The 21558-nt window shown below is 36.5% G+C and overlaps 1 protein-coding gene across 1 annotated transcript in view; it reads right to left on the bottom strand.

The window, feature by feature from the left end:
• Positions 1 to 17737, bottom strand: part of LOC149545099 (uncharacterized) — a 35222-nt gene extending 17485 nt beyond the window's left edge. Inside the window, exon 1 of the mRNA XM_089790508.1 lies at positions 17540 to 17737. The gene's annotated coding sequence lies outside the window, so the exon portion shown is untranslated. The remainder of the gene's footprint in view (positions 1 to 17539) is intronic.
• Positions 17738 to 21558: the final 3821 nt, after the last annotated feature.

Below are 21558 nucleotides of genomic sequence, written 5' to 3'. Positions count from 1 at the left end.
AAATCCGACCACCCTGTCTAAGCATGATTGTGGTTTGTTTTGTCATCAGTGTATTTTAGGTTAGTTGGGTTTCTATATGTGTGTATGTTGGTGCTCGAAAATGCTGGACCATTTTGAGGCCAACTGACAGGCACAAAACAAGTGCCTCTACAATTCTGGATTGATTTAGCCAAGGCTGGTAGGCCTGAATCAAATATGCTTTCTTAACTACACAAATATGTGCACAACAAAAGAAAATCTTTCCAAAGGGGGTTAATAGTCCTTTGGAGGAAAAATAAACCTAATATCCTAATTGTCAGATAACTTGAAATCTAAACTAAGGCTAGAATGTAATGCTAAACCTAATTGAATGCTTTGTAAATAGGATAACAGATAAGATATGTGAATCATAGAAGAATAAAATGACAATTTCAAATGAACGAATAGACCAGTGCCTGATACCAAATTGAGAATACAGTTCAGATACATTCAGTGCTATGTATAACCGGAGACGGTTTTAAGATAACTCGCTTCTATAAAATGAGACTATCACCCTACAAGCTTCTATTGAAACAAAATTTACAACAACTTATACAATAGGTCCTATGGTTTTTAACCCAACTTAAGAGCCTGAAAGGAAACAGTAACAGGTTCTCAGACCATGCTACCATTATTCAAATTGTACAAATTAATCATAAATGAATGCATGAAATAGAAAACACAGTAGGATACTCTGGCTAGAGAGTAATCCGAGAAACCAATTGAACGTAAAAAAACTATATTAACAGTAGGGTACAAACACTTACTGATTCATGATCCAGTAGGTAAGCTTTTTTTCAATCTTAGCAAGAACTGCATTCCATAGATCAGTAGGATTGCCTTGAAATGCAAAGGGAATACCCAAAAAGAAGAAAATTTCCCCATGTTAAATCCTGGTCCAGCCAAATTGAGAAAACCAGGGAGGCTCGGGAAGAGCTGACTATCTGTAACAGAGGGTTTTGTGCCATTGAATGGCTAAACCAGAAGCCAGACAAAACATGTCTAAACACTGCAAGGCTGCCTTGATATTCTCTTCATCCTCCACTAGAGTGAGGAAGGAATCATCAAAAAAATGGCCATTGACCAGCTGTTGGGATAAATCTCGCAAGTAGATTCCCCAAATAGTTCCCATGGAAATGGAGTGAGCAAGCAGGTAGCCAAAACCCTCAGCAACCAACACATATAAAGCTAGAGCCAGAGGACAGCCCTGTCGAATGGAACGAAAGAGCCCAAAGGTGGAGGATTGGCGGCCATTGATGGTAATGCAGGCAGAGGCATTATTGAAGAGCATCTGCACAGATTGAATAAATCTGGGGCCAAAACCCATAGCGTGAACCATTGCAAGGATAAAATGCCATTCAATGCAATCATAAGCTTTAGCAAAATCAATTTTGAGAAAAAGGACTTTCTGGTGAGACTTTGTTGGATATTTCTAATGCATGGGTGGTGATTAAGACAGTTAATATGTTTGATTACTACGTTACTGAATGGGCACTCATACTGTTGTCATTTGTGTTTTGTCACTGATGTCAACATATGCTTCTATGAAGGAACCAGACTGGTGATCACAGTGTACGGAAGATGTACAAATGCTTCAGATGCTGCGAAGTCAGATGAGAGTTTAAATGGATGTTGTGATCTTATATATGAGATTGCATCATTAATGGATGCTTATTGAGGAAGATACAACTATTTTGGTAAAGACTGGTCACTGGACTATGACAGTGAGAATTGACAAAGTCTCTGAGTTATTAGTATAGATTTTAGAGGGATTGGATTCAAGGTATGCAAGCTTGAAGGATGATGGAAGAGGTATTGACAGATGTTCATTAGTCAGCGCAAGGTACAGAATGATTGGTGACATCATCTGGGATGTGTGCTTTGGTGATGGCTTATTCTGAAGCCGACTCAGGAAATGAAGCGTGTGTTTTGTTTGACAAGCATAACTTGAGGATGTCGGTCCTTAATTGTTGTAATGTAATCATTGTAAACTTGTTTTAGATACCATGTGTATCTTAGCAAGGGCTTAAGTAATTATTTGTAACTAGGAAAGCCTTATGGGCCGACCTAATCTTGGCAAAATGTAATAAGGTATAAATGTAAGGTCTTTTCTTTGGAAAAAATATGGATGTGAGAGAAGTAATATAAGAAGGTTGCGAACTTGTGTCTGTTGTATGTAGAGTAGAGGACTGTTGGTGGACTTCACTGGAACTGATCAAGAAAAGACAGTTGCTGGCAAACAGTTCAAAGATTGTGTATTTCTTCATATACACTTTTTGCGAACTAGTGAGTTTAGAAGGTAGACTTAAGCTTCTTTGGGTAGTGAGCCATCTTTGTTCTTGACTCCTAACAAGGTCTATCCTCTAACAAGGACTATGTACTGTAATTTTGTAACAAGCTCCTAATAGGGCTATATCTTCTAAAAAGGATTACTATACTCTCAGTACATCATTAGTGAGTGCTAATTCCCACCAGGGTTTTTACCTTTAACAGGGTTTCCCCATAACCAAAATATTGTGTTGTTGTGTTGGCATTCATTGTGTTCATTGGATCTAATATTGATAAGCTTCAAGTTTAAAGTTTAATATTCTATCATACAACTGATTCACCCCCCCTCTCAGTTGTATTGTGGACTATTAATTCTAACAATTTGTATCAGAGCGTGTGGTCCTCAGAGAGAAAGCTTAACAGCTTGAGGTGATCTTGGAAAATGGCATTCTATAGGAAGGATAGTCCTAAGTTTGATCCTGAAAACTTTGACAGTTGGAAAAACAAGATGCAAACACATCTACTATGCTTGGGCATAGACTACTGGATGATTGTGAAGAAGAAGGAAGCTTTCAAGGCTGAGAATGGCTTAGGGTCAGCTACCGATGATGAAAAGAAACTATTTTCATGTAACATGGTCGCAAGAGAAGCATTGATCAGCGCACTATCTGAGGGTGAGTTTACTGAAATTAAAGATCTAGATTTGGCACATGATATTTGGAAAAGACTAGAGGCACTCTATGAAGGAGATAAATGTACCAAACAAGCGAAATTGCAGAACTAGAAGACAAAGATGGAGAAGCTACAAATGAATGAAGATGAAAGCATTAGAGCCTATGTTCAAAGGGTTACAGAAGTTGTAGTTGGAATCAAAAATTGTGGAGGTACTTATGATGAAGAAGAAGTCATTGCAAAGATTCTCAGATCTTTGACTCCTACTTACAAATTCAAGGAAATGTCTATTCAAGGAACTATACCCCTGACTCCAAACTTTAGCAGAGAGATGTTGATTGCAAAATTAACCACTTTTGAAGCTGCAGGAGAAGCTACACCTAAAGTTGAATCTGCATTTAGGGCATCCACACACAAGAAAGCATATGCCCTTCCAAGCACAAGCAAAGAAGACCTGAGAGAAGAGCTTGTGAGTATGCTAAGGAATGGGAGAAGTTAATGGAATAAGAAAAGAAGATGGAAGAACTTGTTGCACTAATTGCTAGAAGAGAGAAAAGAGGTAAGGGAAAATTTGAAGGCAAATTATCTTTGAAATTTGTATCATGCAATAAGGTAGGGCATTTTGCATCTAGATGTCATACAAGAGTTCCTAAATACAAACATGATTATGCAAAGATTAGAAGAGATAAAGAATGTTATTATGCTAGTGAAGGAATCTCTGATGATGATTATGATTTAGACAATGAAGAGATTGGATTTGTTGCTATTAAAGATGAACATGTTCGTGAAGAAAAAGCCTTAGTATCTCATGTTGACAAGAAAATTGAATGGATAATTGATAGTGGATGTTCTCATCACATGACTGGTGATAAGAATAAATTTGTTAAATTAGTAAATTATGATGGAGGTGTTGTAAGGTTTGGGGATAATCTCCCAAAATCCATCATAGGAGTAGGATCCATCACTCTGGATGGAAAGACCAATACAGATAATGTACTACTTGTTGAAGGACTGAAACATAACTTGTTGAGTGTTGGGCAGTTGATGGATAAAAACTTTCAGTTAAGTTTTGTTGATGGTAAGTGCTTTATCAAAAACAAGGAAGGAAAACTGGTTGCTACTGGATCAAGATCTAGAGGTAATGTATTTGAACTAAACACATTTGGAGCCTGTTGTTTTATCGCAAAGGTAGATGATAGTTGGTTATGGCATAGAAGATTTTGTCATGTTAACTTTGATAACATTGTGAAAGCAAGTATGGCTAATGCAATAAAAGATCTGCCAAAGATTGTGAAACCTTCTAACACTATATGCAGAGAATGTGTTATGGGAAAGCAAACAAAAAATAGTCATAAAAGAAAAACATTTACATCAAAAGGAAAGTTGGATCTGGTACATACAGATCTATGTAGGCCTACAAGAACAAAGTCATACTACGGTGAAAGGTATTGCATACTCTTTGTTGATGCCTTTTCTAGAATGATGTGGGTCACTTATTTGAAACAGAAATTAGAAACATTTGACAAATTCAAGTTGTTTAAAGAAAAGGTAGAGAATGAATCAAGACTAAAAATAAAGTGTTTAAGATCAGACAGAGGTGGAGAGTTTACATCAGATTTATTCAATTCCTACTATGAAGAGCATGGAATAAAACGACAAAGATTTGCTCCTAGGACTCCACAACAAAATGGGATAGCAGAGTGAAGAAATAGAACTATACTTGATGCTACCAGGACAATGTTGATTGAAGGAAACATATCTCATGTACATTGGACAGAGGCTATTGGAATAGCAGTGTACACATAAAACTCAATTTAGATCAGAGATGACACAAGTAAGACTCCCTATGAACTATGGTTTGATCACACTCCTACTGTAAAATATTTCAAAAATTTTGGTAGTAAATGTTATATCAAGAGGGATGATGAGATACAGAAATTTGATGCTAGAAGTGATGAAGGTATCTTCCTTGGTTACTCTATTAAAAGAAAGGCATACAAATGTTTCAATCTGAGATTAAGGAAGATGGTTGAAAGTAACAATGTAAGAATAGATGAGAAATTTACGATACAAGAAAGAATGTATGACAGCAGTTAGATATCAGAAGTGAAGGAAACCTCTACTATTTCTGAAGAAGAAGAACTTGTTGAGGAAGAAAGTGAAAAAGAGGCTTGTAATGATACAAACAAGACTACTGGAACTCCTAAAACTCCAAGGTATGTAAAGAATAACCATCTTGAAAATCAAATTATTGGCAATACCAATTAGGGAGTACTAAATAGATCTAAAGTTAGAGAGGAAATTTGTTTAATTTCTCAAGTTGATCCAAAGAATATAGATGAAGCCTTTAAAGATGAATCTTGGATAAAAGCCATGCAAGAAAAATTGAACCAGATAAAGAAAAACAATACTTGGGAATTGGTTCCAAGACCTCAAAAAGAAATGCTATAGGAACTAAATGGGTCTTTAGAAATAAAATGGATGAAGAAGGAATAGTTGTAAGGAACAAAGCAAGACAAGTGTGTAAAGGATACTCACAGCAAGAAGGCATAGACTTTGAAGAAACATTTTCTCCTGTTGCTAGAATAGAGGCAGTAAGATTATTCCTATCTTATGCTGCACACAAAAACTTCAAAGTGTATCAGATGGATGTTAAATCTACATTTCTGAATGGAGATCTTGAAGAAGAAGTATACATAGAACAACCAGATGGATTTCATCTATACGAAGACAAAGACATGGTGTGCAAATTGAAGAAAGCCTTGCATGGGTTGAAGCAAGCTCCTAGGGCTTCGTATGCAAGGTTGGACAAGTATCTACTTGGACTCGGATTCAGAAAAGGTAATGCAGATAGTAATTTGTATTTTGAGAACTACTAAAGATGAAATTCTAATAGTAGAAGTATTTGTCGATGACATTATCTATGGAGGTAATGATGATCTATGTAAGAAATTTGCAAAAGAAATGGAAAGTGAATTTGAAATGTCCATGATAGGTGAAATGAAATTCTTCCTTGGACTGTAAATAACTCAAAATGAGAATGGTATTTTCATTTCCTAGACCAGGTATCTCAAATAATTACTTAAGAAATTTGGTATGGAAGATTGTAAACTGGTAGGAACACCTATGGTGACTGGAAACAAGCTAACAATTGATAATGAATCAAAATGTATTTTTCAGACTTTGTATAGATCAATGGTTGGAGGGCTACAATATCTGACTCACACCAGACCAGATATTGCTAATGCTGTTGGAATTGTTGCTAGATATCAGACAGAACCCAAAGAGACTCATCTAGCTACTGTGAAAAGGATACTAAGGTATCTTAGAGGGACCATAGACTATGGTTTATGGTATGATAGAAATGATAGCTTTGAACTTCATGCTTATACTAATGCTGATTGGGCAGGAAATATTGATGATAGAAAAAGTACAAGTGGTGGTGCATTTTTCCTTGGGAAAAGGTCGGTTTCTTGGCTAAGTAAGAAACAAGATTGTATAGCACAATCTACTGTTGAATCAGAATATGTTACTGCTGCTATAAATTGCACTCAAATTGTTTGGATGAAAAAAATGCTGACGGACATTGGAATAACTTTTAATGAGCTTGTGGTTATCCATTGTTGTAACACCAGTAAAGTAAACATGTCAAAGAATCTGGTAATGCACTCTAAAACTAAACACATTTCTATCAAGTATCACTTCTTAAGAGACAAGGTGGCAGAAAAAGAAATCAAGCTTGAATATATTAGTACAAAAGAGCAGATTGCAGACATCTTTACAAAGCCACTACCGAAAGATACCTTTGAATATCTCAGAGGTATGTTAGGGGTTCAGGCAGTTAGAACTAAATGATGCAGAGATGCATCAGTCCAGAAGTGCTCAGAGCCTCATCATTTTCTAGACTGGATGTAGGGATCTACTCCTCAGGGAGAGTGATCATGGAAGAAAGTTTATATGTGAAGGCAGTTGGCAGCCTTTGCCATTGTTGTCAAAGGGGGAGTGATGTTATGAGAAAATCCTCACTGTTTGGGGAGGTTGTTCAGTTGAAGGACTTTTGGGTTGATACAACTTTGGGACAAGATTTTCCCATATGTTGACATCAATGCCAAAGGGGTAGATTGTCAGATATTGCTAATGCTTGGGTGGTGATTAAGACATTTAATATGTTTAATTACTACGTTACTGAATGGGCACTCATACTGTTGTCATTTGTATTTTTTCACTGATGTCAACATATGCTTCTATGAAGGAACCAAATTGGTAATCACAGTGTATGGAAGATGTATGGATGTTTCAGGTGATGCGAAGTCAGATGAGAGTTTAAATGGATGTTGTGATCTTATATCTGAGATCACATCATTAATGGATGCTTATTGAGGAAGATACAACTATTTTGGTAAAGACTGGTCACTGGACTGTGACAGTAAGAATTGACAGAGTTAGCCTGTAAGTTTTTAGTATAGATTTCAGAGGGATTGGATTCAAGGTATGCGATCTTGAAGGATGATGGAAGAGGTACTGATGGATGTTCATTGGTCAGTGCAAGGTAGGGAATGATTGGTGATGTCATCTGGGATGTGTGCTTTGGTGATGGCTTATTCTGAAGCTGACTCAGGAAATGAATCGTGTGTTTTGTTTAACAAGCATAATTCAAGGATGCCGGTCCTTAATTGTTGTAATGTAATCATTGTAAACTTGTTTTAGATATAGTGTGTATCTTAGCAAGGGCTTAAGTAATTATTTGTAATTAGGAAAGCCTTATGGGCTGACCTCATCTTGGCAAAATGTAATAAGGTATAAATGTAAGGTCTTTTCTTTAGAAAAGATATGGATGAGAGAAGTGATATAAGAAGGTTGCTAACTTGTGTTTGCTCTATGTAGAGCAGAGGATTGTTGGTGGGCTTCATTGGAACTGATCAAGCAAAGACAGTTGCTGGCAAATAGTTCAAAAATTGTGTATTTCTTCATATACACTTGTTTTGAACTAGTGAGTTCAGAAGGTGGACTTAACCTTCTTTGGGCAGTGAGCCCTCTTTGTTCTTGACTCCTAACAGGGTTTGTCCTCTAACAAGGACTATGTACTGTAATGTTGTAACAAGCTCCTAACAGGGCTATAACTTCTAACAAGGATTACTATACTCTCAGTACATCATTAGTGGGTACTAATTCCCACCGGGGTTTTTACCTTTAATAGGGTTTCCTCATAACCAAAATATTGTGTTGCTGTCTTGGTGTTCATTGTGTTCATTGGATCTGATATTGATAAGCTTCAAGTTTAAAGTTTAATATTCTATCATACAACTGATTCACCCCCCCTCTTAGTTGTATTGTGGACTGTTAATCCTAATAGATTTATGAGCCCATTCCATACCTTCCCAAACAGCAATGATGTTGTCAAGAATAAATATTGACTTAATAAACCCTATTTTCTCAGGCTGGACAATCTACGGAAGCATGTGTCAAATCTTGAGAGCCAGCACTTTGGCAATGATCTTGTTGGAGACATTGAGCAAGGTGATGGGCCACCAGTTAAAAATGTCTTCCAAATTCCCAAACTTGGGAATGAACTTGATATTCCCCTGGTTAATGACATCCCCAAGAGATTGGGTATGAAAAGCTTCCAGGTAGACCTAGTGGAGATCAGGACCAATGGCATCCCAGAGGGCTTTGTAAAACTCACAAGGGAAGCCATCACAACTAGGACCTTTATCATCAGCCATGGTGAACATAGCTTCATGAAGATCTTGTAAGGAAAGTAGTTGATCACAGAAGACATGCTGGGCAGGGGAGACACACTGAGGCACCACTACAATGCATTTCGCAAGAGCTTTCCCACTGGTAGGAGAGCGGCCCTGAGTAGAAAAAACATGTTCATAGTGACAAAAAAAGGCTTGCAAAACATCAAGAAGCTCTGTGAGAAGGGCGTGCCCTTCTTGGATTCTAGTTATGCCCATACTGGTATGTCGAGGATGGAGAGCAGTAAAAAATTCTTTCGAAACTTGGTCTCCAACCTTTACCCAATGTAAACAAGCTTTGATCTAGGCTCCTCTAGCAACATGGTTGTCAGCCACCTGCTTTTGATGACGTAACTTAGCAAGATTGAATTGCAGATCCTGGTTGAAAGGGTCCTGGGCTAAGGCTTTGGTGGAAACACACAAGGCTTTGGTGTTGACATTGTTAGAAAGGTTAATCTTTCCTTGGATATATTAATTAGGATATTCCAAGGGTCCCTAAATGTAGTTTGTCCTCTTGTACGCATGTGGAGGACATGTCATTGTTTGTCCTTTATTCCACATGTAAGGACAACTCTTGTTTATTTCTTTATTTAGTTTATCCTCCTTAAGAGGATTGTGACACTTTGCACACACCTATTATGAATGTGGCATTCATAGAAATGGGAGTTACAAATGCAACTCCTTTCTCATCTCTATATAAGAGATGCTCCTCCTCCTTTCTTCTTCACTCTTATCACTTTGATGTTATTGTATTGAGCTATTTTGCTCCAACACTCTCTCTCTCTTCTCTAGGCATTTGCCTTCATTCATAATACTCACAAGGGGTTTTCTTTGCTTTCCCCTTATAAATCCTTGTCTCCATTGTTGAACCATCTTGATGTATGCTCTTGGATTTTGCTTATCTTATGGTAACATTGTTTCACACTTAACTTACTTGGATTGTTTCTCGTTCCTTGCTCAATCTTATCATTTCTTACATGGTATCAGAGCTTGGCTATCTAATCCTTGTTTTAAGTTTTGTGTTGAAGGTTGCCATTCATTGGAGCACACCTTATTTGGAGACGTCATTGAGAGAAGAAGTTTGTGTTGCAATTTTCTGCTCATTCTAACATCTTTTGTGTGCAGGTTTTTAGAGTATCATTTTTTTATCATTGTTCACTAACCCTCTTTGGAAGGCTTGCCGCCAAAGGGTTTTCTTATAAAATTTCAATTTTTTTTCTTGTTTTGGAAGGCGTGCCGCCAAAACAAGAAGTATTAGATGCAATTGTGCAATTTATATTAAATTGCACTTATTTATATTAAATTGTGCAATTTTTTTATAAATATTGTATATATTTATTAATACTCTTAGAGCTTACATGGGTTAAGTTTTCAATAAGTATATAATTTTCCTACTCTTTTAAAAAAAAATTCTAATATATTGTTTTTATATACTATTATCTATATCTATTTGGTGTTTATATATTTTTTTGAAATCTTTCTTATCCATATGCATACCATTTAAATGTTTTAATCGCACGTAGCGCGAGTCTTTTAATTTAAATTTTTGTTGGGCGGACGCGCCACCTGCACCGCCGCGTGCCACCTTCGCCCAGCCCGCGCACCACCTGCGCCACCTGCGAACCATCTGCGCCCAGCTTGCGCAACACCTGCGCTCAGCCGGCGTCTCTCGCCGCTGCCTGTGAAAAAAAATCATCACCCGTCATCCGCCGATTTGGCCACGCGTCACCCGCCGCCTGCACGGCCCGACCAACCACCTCCGCCGCGGCCTGCGTTCAGGCCACACGTCACCCGCCGCCTGCGCTCCGCTCCCCCCTTATCTTCTTCCGATTGGACCGCGCGTTTTTTTTAAAAACTCCGCTCTGTTTGCCCGCCCTTTCACCGACGCTTTTTTAAATCTTGTTTAATTTATTTCTTTAGAAGTTTCTTTAAAGAAACCTTAAAAAGTTTATTTTAAAAAAAGAGTTGTTACATTCAATTTTTTTATTAAAAAAAAAAAAAACTTTTTATTTCATTAAATTTTTTTTTTTGTTTTCTTTGAAATAAATAAATAAAACAATACATTATTAATTTTATATATAAAAGTCGAGGTTTTTTTTCAATTAATTTGATTTTCTAATCAAGGAATTTTTTTTTTTAAAAATTCATCATTCTTGTAATCATGTCAACCTTAATTCCAGAAATAAAACTTAGTTATTCTAATTATCATTCTTGGAAAACTCATATCTCATTCATTTTTCGTTTTAAACACCTCTTCGAAATAGCCACTGATCCCTCTCTTGAACCTGGTTCAGCGGCTACCCAAGACGAGAAAGATACTTGGAAATCTAAAAATGAAGAAGCTTTAGCTTTAATTTGTATTTCCATTATTCCAGATTTATATGTGTTAATTGCTCACTGTTCTAAAGCTCATGATGCATGGTCCATCTTGCAAACCAAGTATGACAGTGGAGATGAATACCGCAAAATACAATTGCAGGATCAACTTGAAGATCTCAGGTATGCAGATTTTAAAAGTATGGATGAATTCCTGTTAAAATTTGACTCTCTTAAAAGTCAAATTATTGCCTTAGGTGTTCAATTAGAGGACATTCGTTTAATTCATCTTATTCTTAAAAAGTGTCTTCCTAGACAGTTTCAACAGTTTATAACTAATATTCATGCACAGCTTGCTATTCCTACTTTAACTTCTCAGTTAACTTATGTTATTTTTCAAACTTTATTAAGACAGGAAGAAGCTAAGCTAATTCAGTTTGGTAACCTCAAATCAACTGAACATGCATTTGTGTCTAGAAATTCAAATAATAATTTTCGTTCCAATAATAATAATAACAATAAACAATATAATACTAATTCAAATAATTCCAACAATAAATTTCATGCGAAATATAACAATAATAACAATCATCATAATAACAATCGTAATACTAATAATCAAAGGAATCATTCCAATTCCAAACCTCATTGTTCTTATTGTGGCAAAGATGGTCATATTGTCAATAACTGTTTTAAAAAGCAAAATGATAAAAAACCTATGAATAATAGTAACAATAATCAAAACTCAAATCATAAAAAAGGTAACTCTACTGGTTCTAATTCTCGTCATGCTTTTACTTATAGCTTTAATCTTTGTAGACCTTTACAATGGATTGTTGACAGTGGTGCATCACAACATGTAACTTCTCATAAAGAAATTTTTGATTCTTTACAACCTGATATTGCTAACATTCCTATTCAGTTAGCTAACAATCAAACTTGTAAAGTTGAAGGATTAGATGATGTTACTATTCCTAATGGTAAATTGCATGATGTATTATATGTACCTGACTTGAAAACTAATCTGCTTTCTGTTTCACAGTTATGTCAGGACTATAAAGTTGAATTCTACAAAGATACATGTTATGTCATAGATCCTCAAACTCAAAAAGTGATTGCTCATGCTAAAATGGATAATGACAATTTGTTTAAATTCCATGAATTTGCTAGTTCACGATATTCATTACATACTTCTATTGATTTCAATATATGGCATGAAAGACTTGGCCATTTAAATTCAAATTATATTACTTTTATGCAAAAGCACAATATGGTTGATGGCTTGCCTCACATTATTCCTTCTAAGATTGCCTGTACAGGTTGTATGAGTGGTAAGATGCATAGGGAGCCCTTTCCAAGTGGAAAATCATGGCGGGCAACTCATAAGTTGCATCTTGTCCATAGTGACCTTTTGGGCCCCATGGAGAATAACTCCATCCAAGGTTCTCGGTATGCACTTACCTTTGTTGATGATTTTTCTAGACGAACTTGGATCTATTTTTTGCATAGCAAGGATCAAGTTCTTGATATATTCATTGAATTTCAGTTATATGTTGAAAGGCAATCTGGTTTTAAACTTAAAATTCTTAGAACTGATAATGGAAAGGAATATGTGAATAATGCTTTTCACTCTTATTTGAAATCATGTGGAATTAAACATGAGCTTACTATCCCTTATACACCACAACAAAATGGTGTGGCGGAAAGAAAGCATCGGACCATTGTTGAAATGGCTAGAAGCATGTTACATGCTAAGAACCTGCATTATAAATTTTGGGCTGAAGCCATGTTTTGTGCAACTTATATTCTTAATAGGACTCCTACCAAAGCCCTCAAGCTTATTACTCCAGAAGAGGCTTGGTCTGGTAGGAAACCTAATTTACAACATTTGCGGATTTTTGGATCTATTGCTTATGTTCATACTCCTAAACAGAAAAGGCATAAATTAGATGCTAAGTCATCTCCTTATATGTTTGTTGGTTATGATGAAAACACTAAGGGTTATCGTGTTTATGATTCCACTACTAACAAAGTTCAAGTTGCTAGAGATGTTTGTATTGCAGAAAATGGAGTCCATGATTGTTCTACTACACATGATGGAGAATTCAGTGGCACTAAAATTGTGCTGGTGGAGGACCAACCTCCTTCTCTTAACCCTACTCCTCCTCTTAACCCTTCAACTCAAGTACCACCTATTATTTCTGCTCCTACAACTCATGATATTCAAGTAGCTACTAATGATGCTTTTATTGCTAATGATTCTTCCTCTAGTGATAATTCCATTACAACTAAACGTAAACCTAAATGTGCTCAAAACTTAATCAATGAAGGTGATGATTACATTTCTAGAGTTGGTGGAATTAAACATAGAAGGATTAATTATGAATTCTAACGATCCTAAGTCCTTTGATCAAGCTAACTCTCAACCTCATTGGCAGAAAGCCATGCAAGACGAATATGATTCTTTAATAGCTAATCAAACTTGGGACTTAGTCAAGTTACCTCATGGCAAGAATATAGTTTCATGTAAATGGTTATACAAAACAAAATTGAATACTAATAATGAAATTAGTAAATTTAAGGCTAGACTAGTTGCTAGAGGTTTTTCACAAATTGAAGGATTAGACTATAATGAAACTTTTGCTCCTGTTGCTAAAATGCCTACTATCAAATTAGTTCTTGCTTTAGCATCTAAAATGAATTGGCCCATTCATCAAATGGATGTTAAAAGTGCTTTCTTAAATGGTGATTTACATGAAGAAATTTATATGGCTCAACCTCCTAGATTTGTTAAGAAAGGGAGTGAAAATCTGGTTTGCAAATTGAACAAATCTATTTATGGTCTTAAACAATCACCTAGAGAATGGTATTCTAAAATTAATTCTTTCTTTATTTCTCAAGGTTTTGCTAGAAGTCAGAATGATCCTAATTTGTATATTAAACATACTAACGATGATATTATTATTGTTATTGTTTATGTAGATGATCTAATACTCACTTCTAGTTCAGACGCTTTGATTTCTGATATCAAGTTTCAACTTAAACAGAAATTTCAGATGACTGATTTAGGTATCTTACATTACTTCTTAGGTATGCAAATTTGCCAAACTCCTAAGGGTATCTTTCTTTCTCAAAGCAAGTATGCTTATGATCTTTTAGAAAAATTTAAGATGAATGACTCTAACCATGTTTCAATTCCATGTGAATTAGGTACTAAATTAATGAATGATATGAATACTCCTTTTGTTGATGAAACTTTGTATAGACAGTTGGTAAGAAGTTTAAATTATTTAACTCTTACTAGACCTGATATTGCTTATAGTGTTGGTTTAGTTTCTCGATTTATGTCTAAACCTCAACAAACTCATTTAAAAGTTGCTCAACGCATCTTAAGGTACATTAAAGGAACTATTAATATGGGATTATTTTATGATGCAAATTCTGAATTTATTTTACATGGCTATACTGATTCCGATCTAGGTGGAGATCCCAATGATGGAAAATCCACTTGTGGTTATTGTTTCTTTGTTGGTTCAGGTGCAATTTCTTGGAAAAGCAAAAAAGAACACTCTATTTCCCTTTGCTCAACTGAAGCTGAATACAAAGGTTGTACCAATGCAGCTAAGGAAGCTTTATGGATTAGAAGACTTCTTGATGATTTGGGTCTACCTCAACAATCACCTACCCCTATACATTGTGACAATCAAAGTGTTATTGCCTTGGCAAAGAATCCAGTTTATCATGCACGAACCAAACATATTTCACTTCAACATCACTTCATTCGAGAACAAGTTGAAGACAAGCAAATTACTCTTCTTTATTGTAAAGGCGAAAATCAAGTGGCTGATATTTTAACCAAACCACTTTCTAAAGAGAGATTTCAGTTCCATTGTAAAAATTTGGGCTTACAACCTGTTGATGTAAACTCCCCAAGTAAAGATTAAGGGGGGGTGTTAGAAAGGTTAATCTTTCCTTGGATATATTAATTGGGATATTTCAAGGGTCCCTAAATGTAGTTTGTCCTCTTGTACACATGTGGAGGACATGTCATTGTTTGTCTTTTATTCCACATGTAAAGACAACTCTTGTTTATTTCTTTATTTAGTTTATCCTCCTTAAGAGGATTGTGACACTTTGCACACACCTATTATGAATGTGGCATTCATAGAAATTGGAGTTACAAATGCAACTCCTTTCTCATCTCTATATAAGAGATGCTCCTCCTTCTTTCTTCTTCACTCTTATCACTTTGATGTTATTGTATTGAGCTATTTTGCTCCAACACTCTCTCTCTCTTCTCTAGGCATTTGCCTTCATTCATAATACTCACAAAGGGTTTTCTTTGCTTTCCCCTTATAAATCCTTGTCTCCATTGTTGAACCATCTTGGTGTATGCTCTTGGATTTTGCTTATCTTATGGTAACATTGTTTCACACTTAACTTACTTGGATTGTTTCTCGTTCCTTGCTCAATCTTATCATTTCTTACAGACATCATAGGCTATGTGATGACAGTTGGCCAATTGTCTTCCATCGATGTGCAAAAAATGAGTCGTACACCTGATGGCGTCATTCCACCATTGAATCCATCCTATCAAGTGAGTGGGTCTAGGCTCAAGGTTCCAAACCAAACGAATGTGGGCCACAACAGAAGGATGATAAAGGGAAAAAGTATTAAAACAAAATTGCATTGTGGGAGGTCTAGCCTTACCTGTCTTCCAAATAATATTAAATTGGACCGGAAAGTGGTGTGAGAAGGTCACATCAACAAGAGGAACGACCGGTAAGGCTTTCTTTTCAGAAAAAGAGAAAAAATATTTAGCTGAGATCGTAGCGTGATCAAGCCTTTTATGAATTCTGTCAAAGGAGGTCTTGTGATTAGACCAAGTGTGCCAAACCCCATCAGAATGGCGGCGACCCACATTGGGATAAAAAAATCCCCAATTTATTTTGCATGTAGTACTAGGCTTCTCTTTCACTAGCTATCCATCGAATGGGGAAAAAGTCATCCTTGTCAGATGCCATCTCCACCATATTAAAGTCCGCATAAACAATCTAGGTAGCAGGTGGTAGAGAACTCACAAGCCAAAGCCACAGGTGAGATCTCTCAACAGCATCATTGGGAGCATAAACATTAACTATGCCAAAAGAATGATTATCAATAATGAAAGTGGCCGAAACAGTTCTTTGCATGGGATCAGATCCATGGCTAACCTGAAAGGAATGCCAACGAGGAGAAAGGAGAGTAACAAATCCACCTCAGCTAGCCTCGTGCTGAGAACAAAGAGCAAGGCTTTTGGGCCAAATAACTTTACAAACAGCATCAAGCATGAAACTTGAAATCTTAACTTCCTGGAGGCATAAAACATCCAGATGACAAAAATGTCGACGCAAATCCCTGATAGAAAATTTTCTATGTAGGTCTGTCAACCCATGAACATTCGATGAGATGTACTTCATGAAATAACAGTATCGTCCATTCCATCCTCATCCCCAAGGGGATCAAAACTATTAGATAAATATCCTAGGGAAAAAGTAGGCCCAGAAAAATCCAAAGAGATATTACACCGTTTTTCCTACATGCCATCAAACTTAGTCTCAGCACACCCAAAGGGGCTGCAAGCGCGGCGGAAAGAATTGGAAGAAACAATCTTGGCAGTCATTTAACTTGGGAGTTGGAAACTTCTTTCCCCTGAGAAACAGGGTTTGAAACCTCGATAACAGGGGTTTCCAAAGAAACCGTGTTATTCAAAGGTGGCAAATGGGAAGTGAAAGCCAAAATAGGCTACTTGTGGGGCTTGTTACGGTGACCGACAGTAACCCATTCATCATTTTTTCCATCGTCTTTCTTTCCCGCCTCAGCTGGCTGAAAACCAGAATCCTTGGGAAGAGTCTTGGTATGAGGCACTACCAAAGGGTCATCCTTAATCTTATGCTCTGCAGATTGACAACATTTACAAGAGTTGGGAAGGTTGAGATAAAGCACCTTCTAGGTGAAGGTGGTATCACCAAACTGAATCTTGATGGATTCTTTGAGATCCCTATAAAGGTCGACCTCAACACAAAGCCTCTTTTGAGGCCGCAGATTAAGAAAATGGTCATGCTAGACACATATAACCCTACCGAGCTTCTGCGCTATGGCATGCATGAAAAGCAAATAAGGTAAGGGAAGACGAGGGAACTCGACCCACACTGGGACTTTAAGCTTCTTGTCATCAGAGACAGAGAAGTCGCGAGACCAGCGTTGGAAGATTAACAGTGAGGCCCTGAGGTTCTAGGGACCTTTGGCAAAAATAGCATCCACATGGGAGGGGTTAGAAAAGAAAAAAAATAAAAAGCCTTCGGTGAGGCTCTGAATGCCATCCAAGCAGATTCCATGAGGAATCCTGTTCGTCGCAACCCAGTCCCAGAGAACATATTGAGGATGGTTGTGACCCAGGAAATAGCCAATCAGGGTATGCATTTCAAGCCAAGTGCCAGCATCATTGAATTCATTAATGGGTAAAACAATATCAGGCTGGGCCATACCTCATGAATCACTTTGGGCACAAATTTGCGGGGACGTTTTCTTGGCGATGCCATTGCTATCCGAAACCACACCAGCACCAGCATCAGCATCAACTGCTTGGTAGGAAGTAGTTGGAGCCATATATACTAGGCTATTTCTCGTAATAACTACAGTATGTGCAAAGGATAAGACTGTAGAAAATGGACGCAAGGTAAATAAAATAAATCCTAGCAGACCACGAAGTGAGCATGAGCCATTCTTATGTTGTTATTTTGAGTTCATAGTTTATTGCATATTTAATAGTTGATTATTATTGCTTAGTTATTTCATTATTTTGCATCATAGTTTCATTATTACAATAACAATAATAATAAATATAAGATAGGAACTCCTCCTTTTTAATTAATTGGATAAACTCTTAGATTAATTGGATTAATCTTGTATTTGCATCTAATTAGATTAATACTGCATTTACATCTAGTTGCATTCAAAATCCTTCATTTAGATTTTGATGTTGTCACTAAGTTTGCAATGACCTGAGAGAAAACTTATACTCAGATCTACTGGAAGGAAATGAGCCACCTTAGTTAGTCTTTGTACCCTCTTAAAATGGAAGCACTTCCATGAGAAGAGTGTTTATCCATCTAAGTAAGTGGTATGGGGTCATGTTAAGCACCTTGATTAGGTCTTTGCATGTATCTGGATTTTCCCCCTATTTTTCTTCCCTCTGCACCTATTTTCCACTTCATATTTGCATTTCCTAGCAATCTAGGCTAGGGTCTTGAGGTTTTTGACCTTGAGGTTTTTGACCTCAAGGTCAAAGTTAACCTTGAGGGTCAAAGTCAACCTCAACCCTAACCTAGGTCAGGGTCAACCTCAACCCTGACCTAGGGAAGAGTCAACCTCGTCCCTGACCCCCAGTTCAAATTTCAAATTCCCATGATTTCCAGGTGTCAGGTTTCAGAGATATTTGTTTTCTTGCCTCTGGGTCGGCCATTTTGGGTTTCAGAATGGCAAATCCATAAATTGCATTTAATCAAGTATATTTCTAAAGTTTAGGACCTAATTGGGATTTAATTCTCCAAGGTGGCCCCTCTAGAAGATTGTTCCCTACTTCACTGTAAAAAAAGGCCTTCCTCTCTCATTTTCATATCTCATTCTCACCAAGCAATCTCTCAAGCTCTCAAGTGCAAGCAAGTGAATTCAAGCATTCAAGTGTTCAAGTGTTCAATCATTCATCCATCAAGGAGATCCATTGTTAACCATTGAAGGATTCAATCTCTTTGGAGCCCCCTTTAAGATTCATCCTTCTCATTCATCCAAGCTTCTTCATATGCAAAGATCAATTCAAGATTCGTGTTAAAGATTTGTCATTGATTTGAGACATCCCACATTCATTCTACATCCATTAAAGCATTCCTACTTGTGGATTTGAGGATTCAAATCCTCTAGAAGGACTTCAACATAAACGAGGTGAATTGTTTCATTTGCTTTTTTTATGCACCCTACATTTCAATTCAATTTCAAGGTTAATTCCTAAATTGGGGTTTGACCAAGGAAAACCTCCCATACAAACAAAAAAAGTCCTCTTTTTCTTGTAGGTGTATGTGCAGAATTTCAAATCTAAGATCGGATTTGGATACCCTTTTCGGTGAACTTTCGAGATCTATGAACAAAGTCAGAATCGACCTTCAAATAAAGAATGTAGCCTTTAACCTTTTATGAGAGTCAAAGACTACCTGTTGTCAAAAAGACAAAAGATTTATGGGTTCTCTTCATCTCGACATTTCCAATCCAAAACAGGTTGCAAAATTGCCCGAAAGTACACACAGACATTAGAAATTGGCATTTTCCAGATTTTCCCTATTTTGAGGTTAGTATTGGTATTTCAATTATTTCATATTTCAAGCACAATTTTCCATTGGGAAATATAGGATTTTTCTCTCTCTTTCATATTCTCCCTAGATTGATTCGATTGTGCTTTAACCTTTTGGTTGATCAAATTGGATCTCTCCTTTGGGAATTTGGATTTAGGAGTGGATCTCATATTTCCCCCATATATTACATTGAATAGGAGTGATTCCATTTTACCCCTATTCAGTCTTACCTTAGATTAATTTGTTTTCATGTAGATTAACTATATAATGATTCATTGAAGTGTTTTGTTAGATCAGATTGCACTTTTTTACACTCACAACAACAAGAAAATCCCTTAACCAGGTGATCTCTTAACAGAGTTTTGAAATCCTCTAGCAAGGTAGATCTTAGCAAATTTGATTGTGCTTCTAACAAGGTACTAATAGCTCCTAACAAGGTGAATCCTTAGAAAATAGTTATTGTAAGCTCCTAATAGGGTTCAAACTTATTTACTGGAGCAGTGGGCTTATGGGTGTCATCCCTACTGTTATTTTTCCCTCTAACCAAGGGTTTCCACACAAAAATCATTCTATCGTGTGTGATGATTTTGTGGATGTCTGGTATTGCCATCTTTTATTTTATTACTTCAGTTTTTTTTTACTATTTGGAAGGTATTAGTAAGGTTAAGATTGATGGTTGAATTAGTTTTAAATTTATATTTACTAATTCAACACCCCCCCTTAGTGCCTAAGAATTATAACAATAAGGTTGTTTATATACTTAATATATATACATGTAAATTATATTGTTTTATTAATTATTAATTTAGGAATCAATTTATTTTAAATAACATTATAAATTGATTTTCTTACTTAATAGAATCTATTTTGGAGAAGTAGTTACAGTTGTGTTGGTGATTATTTTAATAAATTAATTTATGTAATAGTTTTTTATAAATTGGTTTATTTATTATTAAATTCTTATGAATGTTTTTCCTTTTTTTAATTATGGGTTATGATGTAGGAGCATCCAAGGTTGATTCAAGGGCATTCTTGTCCTCAGTGAAATGGCATGAGTGTTTGTTGTTTTGGTCGGTGTTACTCGGTTGCATCCTTGACCGATGACCTCGGTCATTGAAGGAAGCTTGGTCACTGAAGGAACTCAGTAGTCTCTAGCACTCAGTGAAAGTGTTACTCGATCATGCCTACAATGCTCAGTTGAAACTGGTGCTCGGCAATGCCTGGCATGCTCGGTTATTTCACTGTTACTCAGTAGTTTTGGTTTACCGACTAGAGTTCCATGTGATTTTTTGGGTCAACTTGGTAAATTTATTGTTTGTATCTTTTTTTGGATTCTCCTAGGTAGATCAAGAGGCCGACATGCTGAATTAAATATTTATATACAATTTGTAAGCCGACTTGTATGGAATTTAATATTTGTTAGGAGGAGTTAAGGGTTTCACCCAACTGACTTGTGGCTAATGATTAGTATTTAAGGGGTATTTCGGTAGATGTTTTAGGTAGTTCTTGGTAGCATTAGTTTGGAGGTGCTACTAAAGCTAGAGTTGGTGAAGTTGTGGAAAGATCTTTCATGATCTTGTAGATCAAATTCCTATCTGATAGTTTGTAATTGCATATCTAGTAGTTGCATACTTGGGCACAAGGAGATTTCTTGGAGGCTTGCAAGATCAAGTTCAAATTTGCCTTAGGGTTTCCATCATCTTCTGATTGTCTTCAAAGCTAAACTAGCTGGGATTGTATTGGATCTATGTGTAGATCTTGTAGAATTGTAATCTTTTGATTGTACTTAGCCCTAACCTGGAAAGCCTTACAATCGAGCATGTTAATGGAAATTTGACTTGGAACATCTTGTGTTGTGTATTCTGCTATGTAATTCTGAAGCTACAAGGTTTGGACTATCCTTAATTAGATCCACCATCCTTGCCTACGTCAGGTGGTATCATAGCAGAGTAGATCTTGTGGAGTGAAGGTTGACCTGGCAAGGCTGATCTTTCAAAGTTGATCTTGTTGGTGAAGAGATCGTATGATCTTGATTGTAGATCTGTGGCACTAAACTTGTGAAATTATGCCCTGTTTGTTTTGTAAGATTGTAGATTGTGATTTGAATTACATACAACTTGGAGATTGTCACAAGGTGGTCAGTGAGGTTTTGTTGTAGAGGG

The sequence above is a fragment of the Cupressus sempervirens genome, chromosome 7, assembly GCF_028749045.1.
Source record: "Cupressus sempervirens isolate cs-2001-9-10 chromosome 7, ASM2874904v1, whole genome shotgun sequence".
Taxonomy (NCBI): Eukaryota; Viridiplantae; Streptophyta; class Pinopsida; order Cupressales; family Cupressaceae; genus Cupressus; species Cupressus sempervirens.
This window is presented reverse-complemented; position numbering and strand designations above follow the sequence as displayed.